The sequence below is a fragment of the Mus caroli genome, chromosome 2, assembly GCF_900094665.2.
Source record: "Mus caroli chromosome 2, CAROLI_EIJ_v1.1, whole genome shotgun sequence".
NCBI lineage: Eukaryota > Metazoa > Chordata > Mammalia > Rodentia > Muridae > Mus > Mus caroli.
Window position 1 is genome coordinate 58400514 of NC_034571.1, and position 7730 is coordinate 58408243.

The following is a 7730-nucleotide window of genomic DNA, read 5'->3' on the forward strand; positions in this document are numbered from 1 at the left end:
CAAATGGATGGACCTGGAGAGCATCATTCTGAGTGAGGTAACCCAATCCCAAAAGAACTCACATGATATGTACTCACTGATAAGAGGATATTAGCCCAGAAAGTTAGAATACCCAAGTATAAGATACAATTTGTGAAACTCATGAAACTCAAGAAGAACGAAGACCAAAGTGTGGACACTTTGCCCCGTATTAGAATTGGAAACAAAACACCCATGGAAGGAGTTACAGAGACAAAGTTTGGAGCTGAAACAAAAGGACAGACCATCTAAAGAGTGCCATATCCGAGGATCCATCTCATAATCAGCTTCCAAACGCTGACACCATTGCATACACTAGCAAGATTTTGCTGAAAGGACCCTGATATAGCTGTCTCTTGTGATATTATGCTGGGGCCTAGCAAACACAGAAGTGGATGCTCACAGTTAGCTATTGGATGGATCACAGGGCCCCCAATGGAGGAGCTAGAGAAAGTACCCAAGGAGCTCAAGGGATCTGCAACTCTATAGGTGGAATAACAATATGAACTAACGAGTACCCCCAGAGCTCGTGTCTCTAACTGCATATATATCAGAAGATGGCCCAGTCGGGCATCAGTGGAAAGAGAGGCCCATTGGTCGTGCAATCTTTATATGCCTCAGTATAGGGGAACGCCAGGGCCAAGAAGTGGGAGTGGGTGGGTATGGGAGTGGGTGGGTAGGGGAGTGGGTGCGGAAGGGTCTGGGGGACTTTTGGGATAGTACTGGAAATGTAAATGAAGAAAATACCTAGTAAAAAAATCATGTATTTTTAATAAGACATTTTTAGGCATAAATAATTACGACATGACTGGAGAGAATTTTAATAAAATTTTATTTATAAAGACTAATTATCCAAATCATTATACCAATTAAAATACAAGATTTGCAAGCATCGACATAATAAAAAGTATATATTCATTAAAATGCCCTAGTGATATAGAAAGAAACTAGTGAAGGCCTGTCATGTAGTTGGTATGAAGTCTCAATATTATAAATAAGCCAAATACCCTTGATTACTGGAGTTCCAAAAAATGACTGTTTAGTGATACTGATAAGCATTTAATTTTTTCTGTTAGCAGAAAAAAATCAAATAGAGAAAATGGATGATAACAGTGCAGATCATTGACTCGTTGTTGAGATGATTTAGGAACTGAGCTTATTAAGGAAATTGATAATGTGAAGGATAACTATATACTTGACAGGTGTACACAAGAAAAACAAGGAGATAGATATTTAAATCTGTTATATACATTTGATAATTTTTAAATCCAGGAATCAAATACAATATTATATAATATTGGAAGAAATGTACGTTTTTAAGGAAAAAGAATTTAGAATCTTGTCTCATTCCACTGTACCTATTCTGATGATGCATGTGTCACATGTTGCAAATATAAATCAATTGGCTTTGTATACTTCTGGCCTTAAAATAATACTCCAAATCTGTGAATACACATTGACCTCTTTGGTGACTCTTTCATATAAGAATCAACATTGCTTCAACTTTCAGGTTTGGGTCATGAGACAGTAGAGGAAAGAATCTGTCTCTGATCCATAGTAAGCACCAGGGAGGCTTAGTCCAAGAAATTCTTAGTTGAGAAATAGTGAGAGCCCACCTTCCACCAATCAGAATAGCTAAGATCAAAACCTCAGGTGACAACACATGTTGGAGAGGATGTGCAGAAAGAGGAATACTCCTCCATTGCTTGTTGGATTGCAAACTGGTACAACCACTCTAGAAATCAATCTGGAGGTTCCTAATAAAATTGGAAATAGATCTGCCTGAAGACTCAGCAATACCACCTTTGGGAATATACCCAAGGATGCCCTACCATGCCACAGGGGTACGTGTTCCACTATGTTCCTAGCAGCCTTGTTTCTGATAGCCAGAAGCTGGAAACAACCCAAATGTCCCATGTCAAAAGAAAAGATACAGAAAATGTGATTCATTTACACAATGGAATACTACTCAGCTATTAAGAAGGAGGACATCCGGAGATTTGCAGGCAAATGGATGGAACTAGAAAATATGCTGAGTGGGGTAACTCAGACACAAAAAGATGTGCATGGTATGCATTCACTAAAAAGTGAATATTAGCAAAAACAAACAAAAAACAAAAACAAAAAACAAGAAGAAGTACAAAATACCCAAGACACATTCCATAGAACTCAAAAGGGTCAACAAGCTGAAGGACTCAAGTGAGGATGCCTCAGTCTCACTTGGGAGGGAGAAGAAAGCAATCCCAAGGCGGGTGGGGCAGGGATGAGGGACCTGAGAGGGAAAGGGGATAATGGGCTAGGAAGAGGGGAACCTGATCAGGTATTGGGTGGAGGAAAGACTGAAGTCCTGAGGGCCAGCAGAAAGAATGGAAACAGGCAACCTCAGGGGATAGGAGGTTGGGGGGACCCTCCAAAATGCACAAGAGACCTGGGAGATGAGAGACTCTCAGGACTCAAAGGGAGGAACCTTAGATGAAATGCCTGACAGTAGGGAGAGGGAGCTTATAGAGCCCACCACCATCAAAAAGACAGGTTATCAAGTTAGGCATGGGGTTGCCATCTCACAGTCTAAATCTGACCCATAATTGTTCCTGTCTGAAAGAACTGCAGGGATGGAAATGGAGAGGAGCTTGGGGAAAAGAAGGTCCAGTGACAGACCCAAAGTGGGATCCAGCTTAAGGGGAGGCTCCAAGGCCTGACACTATTCCTGAAGCTATGGAGTGCTCACAAAAAGAAACCTATCATGACTGCCCTCTGAAAGACCCAACAAGCAGCTAAGAGTCAGATGCAGATATTTGCACCCAACTAATGGACAGAAGCTGCTGATCTCTTGTATTTGAATTAGAGACAAGCTGGAAAAAGCTGAGGAGGGGGGCGACTGTGAAGGAAGGAGTCTCAATTAACCTGGACCCTGAGATCTCTCAGACACTGGACCACCAACCAGGCAGCATACACCAGCTGAAATGAGGCCCCCAACACATATACAGTAGAAGAACGTGAGGTCTGGGTTCATTTAAAGAAGATGCACATAACCCTCAAGAGGCCCTAGGAAGTTAGAGGTCTGGTGGCGTGGGGGCTAGGGGATGGGAACATCCACATGGAGACAGGGGACAGGGAGGAGGTATGAGATGTTTAACAGTCAGAGGGTGGGCCAGGAGGAGAATAAAATTTGGAGTGTGTAAAAATATATTAAATATTATATATATATATGAAGAAATATTGATTTGTCCTTGCTATCATCAAATACATTAATGGCATAATATTTTGCTTCTTAAGTCCATTGTGAATCATGCACACTGTTCTATCATGTCCTTATATAACAGAGTACACACATCTGCTTTTCTTCATGGCTGCCTTCAAGGCAAAGGGAGTTCCATTTTTGCTACACCTCCTCTCAGGATGTGAGGAAAGATGCCCTGCAAACATCACCATTGCCTCCACTTTTAAAGAACAGTTTTTTTTTTTAATATCAAGAATTGCTTTATTGCTTTAAGATGAAAAGATAATAGATCCTGTATGTTGTACTATTAAATACATTGTTGAATTAGTACTGCCTTTTTATGGATACTAGTAATAGAAAGTTAAAGTTACAAGTAGATTTCAAACAGCATTGATTCAGAGATTCATGAGAGTATGCATCTATAAAAGAAAGCTTTTAAATGTTGTATTATTTATCTTTGTTCCCGAAAGGCCTTGGATTACATAGAGGAATAAATATCTGATATACTTTCAATACTTTCCAGTTTAACATATGATGAATAAGATAGATTTCTTTTTTTCACTCTTTGGAGAGACAGCTATTTTATTTTATTATTTTGTTATTTTATTTATTTTTTATTGGAGATTTTATTTATTTACATGTTATCCCCTTTCCCGGTTTCCCCTCTAGAATCCCCCTACCCCATATCTGTGCTGTGGTTGAGAAGTTGAAGAATTCAGCCACTGATAGAAAATTTTAATGACTATGTAATGTGTGACCCTCTCTTAAGGATAAGATATCTATTGTATTATGCCATATATATTTACAGGATAAATAGAAAATAAATTTAACACACCATGAAGCATCAATTGTATATATGAGAAAGCATTTTACATTCTAAGAAAGTTCTTTCTTACTGTGAAAGATAAAACTTAAGGAACATTAAGATTTGAGTATATAAATAAATATAACATACACACACACACATATATGTAAAATTGTGAACATGGCATGTTCACCAAACTCATAAACTCTCAACTACCTTGAGTGTATGCATAAGACCTGCACATGATCAAGCCAAGCAACATTCCAGCAGTGTTAGGGAGGAGGTCAGAAGCCCTACCTCTAGTTGAGTAGCCTTTGCAGTTGATTACTGTTGGTGTAAGAAGAATTAGTTTTCTTCAGTGGTGTGGCTTGTGGTATGCTGCCCTGGTTTAGTAGATGGTCATGTATCCATGCTCATAGGATAGAACAAGTTGAAACCAGTATATTATATGAATGGATAAATAAGGAAACAGGTAAATATGTAAGTAAGTAAATAAGTCTACAGTTAGATGATTACAAGAAGTTGGAAAGGTGGCTTCCGGAACGAGTAGGAAAGAGGAACTGGTAAGAGTGTATGCTCGCACTACATCATATATATGTCTGAAATTCTAAGACAATAAATAAATTAGAATACTCAGAAAAATACATGTAACAAAACAATTGGCTAATAATTTGCTATATAAATCATACTATGATGAGAAAAGGTTAGTTACAAAATAATACATTCATGTGTGTATATATTTTGTGTGTGTGCATGTGTGTGTGTTTGTCTGTGTGTGTGTATTTATACACTAAAGAGTCTGGAAAAATACCTGGATCTTCCCTCCATATTTACCTGGATATTTCAAAGATATGACTCATGTTGTTTTAGGACTCAGGTTGTTGTTGTTGTGATTTTTTTTAACCTCGGCACTTTAATGTATCAAATGCAGACCTCTGGGTTCAAACATAATTCCATATTTTCATAATCTGTGTGTGTGTGTGTGTGTTTGTGTGTGTGTGTGTGTGTTTGTGTGTCTATGTGTAATATAGGGAGAAACAGGTAGTCAGTAACCTTCAAATTCTAGGCCCAAATCATCAGTTTATTCACTCACTCTCAGATGTGATGATTCAAGTCTCTTATGTACTGTCCTGTAATGAACAGAAGGCACACTGTGTGTATTTTGTATGTGATGGGAGAGGTCAATAATGGTAGTTGAGAGTTTTGGACAGAGCGACTTGTGTAAGAACCCAGAATTCAAGACTAGTTCAAGAATAGTCCAATTTCCTCTGAAAACAATATTAAAAATGACCCTTGACCAAGACTTAAAAACTGAGACAAAGTAATTACAAAAATAGTTTTAATTGTACTTGTAAAGCATAGGAAAAATAATAACTCAAGCTATGATTTGCACTTCAAAAGTTTCTCTCTGACAATGTACTATGTGTAATATATTATAACTGGGTATTTATTTTGGGTCTCAGAAAAATCCATGCCTTGTAATGTTAGGAAATTAAGGACATAGGTAATTTGTAAGGACTCCCACCTTCCCTTTTTGGATATACTTTGAAGGAAATGCTAATTCACAGCTTTATTGATTACTATAGAAAATCTAACAATCAATTTTACTTTAAAGATGACTCCAAGGCCTCTGAATAGGTGCACTTATGCCTTATTGATAAGGCTCTCAATAATAAAACTATTCAGATGTGCAATGCATCAAAGGTGTTTGCTTCTTGCCTGTTTTATTGCGTTGGTAAACAAAAACCCACATAGGCAATAAAACAAATCTGCTTGTGTGTTTATTGCTTTATCTTGGGAACTGTGGCTCTTTTTCTTATAGCAACGATGCAGTGACAAATGAAGAAAGAACATGTCACGTGCGCGTGCAGTGCTTACTTGCTACAAATAAACAAACCAATTTTAGTCAAATAAAACTGACCTAACTCTGTGCTAGGATCCCAGACTTAATAGCCACTCCAATTTTCTCTGACATTTAAAAATTACAGAAAAGGGAAGTTCTTAAATGTCACCAGCCTCATAATTTTTTCAAGTTTTGCCATTGAATTTCTAACTCCTCCTCTGATCCCAGCACTGAAGTGGCTTGTGAGCATACAACGCACCTATAAATGTGGCATTCAGTGGAGAGACTGGAAGAGGTGCCACTGAAATGGTGATGGGGGTGTGGAGGCAAGCTCGGCCTATATGGCTCTACCATGTTCCCTGGACATAATCTCTGAAAGGCCCCACAGAATCATTCAACTGAATGGATGTACATTATTGGGATTGATGACATGAGACAGTCTCTGTGATGGGCCCAAGAGTGCTGTTCCCCACATTCATTTGTCCTCAGTTCACCATTTAAAATAAAAATTTGGCAACTGTGGTTGTGGCACATTTCTATTACCATCTGATTAAAACTAGAACCAAAATCTCTGTGACTCTAGTGAGATCAGAGTACCTGAGAACTGTTGCAGGATTTTCCCTGTCCAATTACATTAATGCAGAGGAGGTCTGTGATTGGACAAGGAAAAGAGAGGTGGAGCTAAGAGTTGGGAAGAGAGAGAGAGGAAGGGAGGGAGGGAGGGAGGGAGGGAGGGAGAGAGAGAGAGAGAGAGAGAGAGAGGGAGAGAGAGAGAGAGAGAGAGAGAGAGAGAGAGAGAGAGAGAGAGAAACACACACAGAGAAACACACAGAGAGAGACAGAGACAGAGACAGAGACAGAGACAGACAGAGACAGAGACAGAGAGAGGTCTCAGGATTGGAGAGAAAACAGAATGGAGACTGACATGGTGTTATCAAAAGGTTAGAATAATTGGGTTAAAGCTTTATCATTATCAATTAGCTCTGAAATTATTGTATTGGCATCTTGTAAATTGTGATTTTACTGATACATAAATTTAATTGGTTAACTAACTATAGGCTTAAGAGTTTTGATTCTACTCGGTAACTAAGTGTTGAGGTGACTGATCGTGGGGTGTTGCAAGGCAGTGAGAGAAACTCTGGGGGGGGGTTGTCCTAGAGATGGCCAGGTGAGAGCCCTATGTCCTAGTGGGACCAGAGAATTGGCAGGAGTTGGCCCCAAGCGAATGAGTTCACTTCATGCAGGGGCTAACTCCAAAGAGTTGGTAGTAGGACCATAGGAGCATGGCCCAACCATGTAGAGTGTTATTGTGTTCATTTCTAAATACTTCCCACAACAGAGCACTGAAAAAGAAGATTAAAAGATGAAGGAGAGAAAAAAAAACGACTGGAGCAAGAAAAGAAAAGACAGAAGAGAAGAAAGAGAAATGGTGAAGTGATGTAAGATTTACTGAACTCCTACTATAGGACCAAAGTCTGAGATCATATATAGAAAGGGCTACACCACTGAAATTACTTCTTTTGTCCTCATTTACATCTAAGTGACAGTGGGTGGGGCTCAGAGAGATGAACATCTTGCCTACCACAGCACAGCAGCTTGTCAGTGGCAGAACTGGATTCACACCCATGCTCTATACCTCTTAGACAAATTTAGTCCCTGTGTGTATGTGGCTCCAAGAAACTGCCTTGGCAGCTCTAACAGGATTGTATTTACATTAAGAAAAATTTGCATAACTATTCTCTCACCTGACAGTAGAACCTCATTCCACATAATTTATCGAATGCCCGTCAGTAGAACTTCCATCACTATTTGCTAGGTTTTTTGTTTTTTTTTTTAATATTTTT